The sequence below is a fragment of the Octodon degus genome, unplaced genomic scaffold, assembly GCF_000260255.1.
Source record: "Octodon degus isolate 3935 unplaced genomic scaffold, OctDeg1.0 scaffold00212, whole genome shotgun sequence".
In the NCBI taxonomy this organism is placed as follows: Eukaryota; Metazoa; Chordata; class Mammalia; order Rodentia; family Octodontidae; genus Octodon; species Octodon degus.
In genome coordinates, this window is record NW_004524788.1 from 3,713,999 (window position 1) to 3,717,842 (window position 3,844).

The 3,844-nt window shown below is 37.9% G+C and overlaps 1 protein-coding gene and 1 pseudogene across 1 annotated transcript in view; one reads left to right on the top strand and one right to left on the bottom strand.

The window, feature by feature from the left end:
• Positions 1 to 1,341, bottom strand: part of LOC101593163 — a 5,667-nt pseudogene extending 4,326 nt beyond the window's left edge.
• The window catches only part of Fbxw11 (F-box and WD repeat domain containing 11), a 165,103-nt gene that overhangs the window by 26,771 nt on the left and 134,488 nt on the right, over positions 1 to 3,844 (top strand). The gene's annotated exons all lie outside the window — the stretch shown is intronic.

Genomic DNA, 3,844 nt, shown 5'->3' on the forward strand with positions numbered 1-3,844 from the left:
AGAATATGATGAAAAAAACATTTAAAAATTAGAATATATTTTAAAAATAGGCATAAAGAATTATATACTACTTATGTTTACACATAAGTCCAAAAATCTAACCATATACAACCTTGAAGCAGGACAGTCCCACAACATTCCTTTTCCTGTCTCCTGCCTTCATTCACCACCCCCTTCTTTTTGAAAAAAAATGGCAGAAGGATTTTTTCTTTTTTTGGCTCTGAATGCCTTCAGGGCAGGTTTGGCTGACTTGAGTTGTGGGGATCAAACCACAGCAACCTGAGCCTGAATGCTTTGTTGAAGCAGCCACTTAAAGAACTGAGCTAAGGGGCAGGCCCTCTATATTAAGCTTTTAATAGGTATGGCTAAACTTTTTCCAAGTGCTTGCATTAATTTATAATGCTATCTTTAATGTAGATTTCCAGTTATCACTTCAGATTGTTAATTGGTTTAATTTTAACCCTGCTGATGGGTGTGTAATTTTGTTTCCATTTTATTTAATCAGGTTTATCATAGTTGATATTCAGTGTATTCATTTTACATGTACTCTTTGAGTTTTGAGAAATATATACAATCATATAACCACTACCACAATCATGGTATGGAACACTTTCATCCCTTCTAATAACTTCCCTTATTTCCCTTTAGTCATTCCTGTATTCCTGCCCTTACTAAATTCATTAACTACAGATCAGTTCATTGTGTTCTGGAATTTCACATAGAATCTTATAGTGTGCAGATAGTACATGCTCTATGTAATGGTTTGATTTATTTTGCTCACCATGTTTTTTGAGATTCATTCTTGTTATGTCATTTGTTCCTTCCCTTATTGCTTAGTAGCATTACATTGGATGAGTATATGACAGTTTATCCATTCTACTGATCAGTATTGAGGTTGTTTCCAGTGATTGCTTGTTTTGGTTACTGTTCTCTTATTGCTGGGACAAATACACAACACCCAAAATGAAGGAAGGAAAGGTTTATTTATTTATTTATTTATTTATTTATTGCGGAACCGGGGATTGAACTCAGGTCCTTGCACTTGCCAGGGAAGTGCTTATTTCACTGAGCCATCTCCCTGGCCCCCAAAGGAAAGGTTTATATAGCTCCCAGTTAGTGGAGGTTTCAGTTCATACTTGGCTGGCTCCAAGGCAGAGTGGCACATGGCAGAGAGCAACTTTTGATATTGGTGGCAGAGACTGAAAGCAAAAGGAGAGGCTGCAGCACCTTCAGCTAGCTAGCTCCCCCCTTTTTACTTTGTAATGCAAATTACCTGCCCCAGGGATGGGTGTAGAACCTACACTCACAGTATTCAATCCCGAACTCCAGAAGGGGCCCCATAACTGCACAAATCTTTGGGGGGAGGACTAGGCACAAACCATAACAGTATGTAACTGAGGCTGATCTTGAACTCGGTGATCCTCCTGGACTCAGTCCTGCCTCAGTTGTTGGGTGCTGGAATTATAGGAGTGTGCCATCATGCCCTGCTTAATTTACTTTTTTTTTTTTTTTTTTTTTTTTTTTTTTTGAGAGAGAGTAATAAGAAGTGTCAGGGCCAGAGAGATGGCTCAGTAGAAAAAGTGCTTAATTTACTTTTTTTTTTTTTTTTTCGGAACCGGGGATTGAAATCAGGCAGATGCACTTGCCAGCCAAGTGCCTGTTCTATTGAACCATCTCCCTGGCCCCTTAATTTACTTTTCACATAGTTTAGATTCCAGTCAAAGCCCCCTGCTTCCCCCCCCTCCCCACTTGAGAGGCAGAAGCAGGAGCCTTTATATAGAGTTCAAGTCCAGCCTACACTACAAAGTAAGGTCCTATCTAAAAAACAAAGCAAAACCCAAAATCAAAATAAAAAACATTGAAAAAGATCACCTATAATTTTTGATTGGATGTAAATTAGGAGTTCAAACTCCTGCAACTCTTCTCTCATGTTTAGTGTTTGTTATAATATTTCATAGGACTCAGAAAAACACTTTCTACTAGTTTTGTTAAAGATTATAAAAGGAGGCTCAAATAAATAAATAATCAGATTAAGGGGTCGGGGAGATGGCTCAGTAGAATAAGCGCTTCCCTGGCAAGCGCAAAGGCCTGAGTTCAATCCCCAGTTCAAAAAAAAAAAAAAAAAATCAGATTAAGAGGTATGGAAATTGGTTCTTCTGACAGCCAGCACCCATCCTTCAAGAGTCATTGTATTAGCATAAACCTAGGCCTGGTTGACAGGAGTTTATTACAAATAATAAATAATGTTCTCCTTATCTCTATTGCCTTTGGATTTCACATTGAGCTACTGTCTATCTCCAGCCCTTTAATTTTTTTTTTTTTTTTTTTTTTTTGTGGAACCGGGGATTGAACTCAGGCCCTTGTGCTTGCCAGGCAAGCACTTATTCTACTGAGCCATCTCCCCGGCCCCAAACAGCCCTTTAATTTTGAGGCAGTATCTTTTTCTTTTTTATGTATGTTTTGTATATATTTTTCACAAATATAGTTGTCTTAAAATTCGATTATGGCACATTTTGCCACCAATATATTTCTTCACATTTTTTTAACCAGAGTGTCTATTATGTATGAATATACACATTACTAGTTAAAATCCCCCTTTCTCTCTTTTTAAAGATTTTTTGAGACAGTCTAGCTACGTAGTTCAGGCTATCCTTGAACTCACTATATAGCCCAGGTTGGCCTCAAACTTGTGATAATCCTGCTTCAGCAGTGCTGGGAGTACAGGTGAGCACCACTGTGCCCAGTTTAAATTCCCTTTTTAGATACTTAAGTTTTCCTAATTTGCAACTTAAGCAAAACTGGTTTTTTTCTCCTCATTTAATCTTTTGTTTCATGGACAATAATATGTATTATATTTGTAAAAACTTGTCTCAGTATCATTCTGATTAGTTAGAAATCTGGATATATCTATGTCTATATCCTAGTTTAATCTTTTAACACAACTCTGAGTATAACATAAAGATAGATTCTGAGAGGTAAGAGATAAAACTATTGGATGAAAAGATTTTTAAGAGCATGTGTATTGTATGATATTTTAAAAAGTTATGTATTTATTTGGTACGGGTCTTTTTTTTTTTTTATTTTTTGCACTATTGGGTATTGAACTTCGATATCCAGGATTGAACTCAGGACCTTGCACTTTCCAGGCAGGCGCTTGTTTTACTGAGCTATCTCCCTGGCACCTGGTATAGGGTCTTGCCACAAAGCTTGGACTCATAGTGATTTTTCCTGTCTCAATGCCCAGTTTCGGTGGCCGGCAGGGCACATCCGGACTTTGGGGCCCACACGGCATTTGGTGCCAGGGATTGAACCCAGGTCCTGTGTTTGCCAGCCTGGTGCTTAGACTGCCGAGCTATCTCCCCAGGTCTTGTACAGTATTTAATATAGGTGAAGGTTTTACCCACTTTCTGTTCTTCTTCTTATTTTTTTCCTGCACTTCTAGGGATTGGACTCAGGGCCTGCGCTGTCCTATAGCCCCAGCCCTTTCAAAATTTTTTGAGATAGGGTCTCACTAAGTCACTAAGTTGCCCAGTTGCCTCAGTCTCTTAAAGCCCTAGGATTACAGGCCTGTGTCAGTCCTTGTTTTTGATCTTAATGTTTATAACATGAAAAAATGGTTTCTCCACGTTTATGCTATTGTAGAGGCTTTAAATTTTTTTTTTTTCTTTTTAAATTTTGGGTGGCATTGGGGATTGAATTTAGGGCTTTGTGCATGCTAGACCAGCATTCTGCTATTAAGCTACACCCTCTGGTCTCCCATTTTAAAATTTTAATAATTTAACAAAAATTAAAATTAAAATTTGTTTTAAATTTTTTGGTGGAACCGGGGATTGAACTCAGGGCC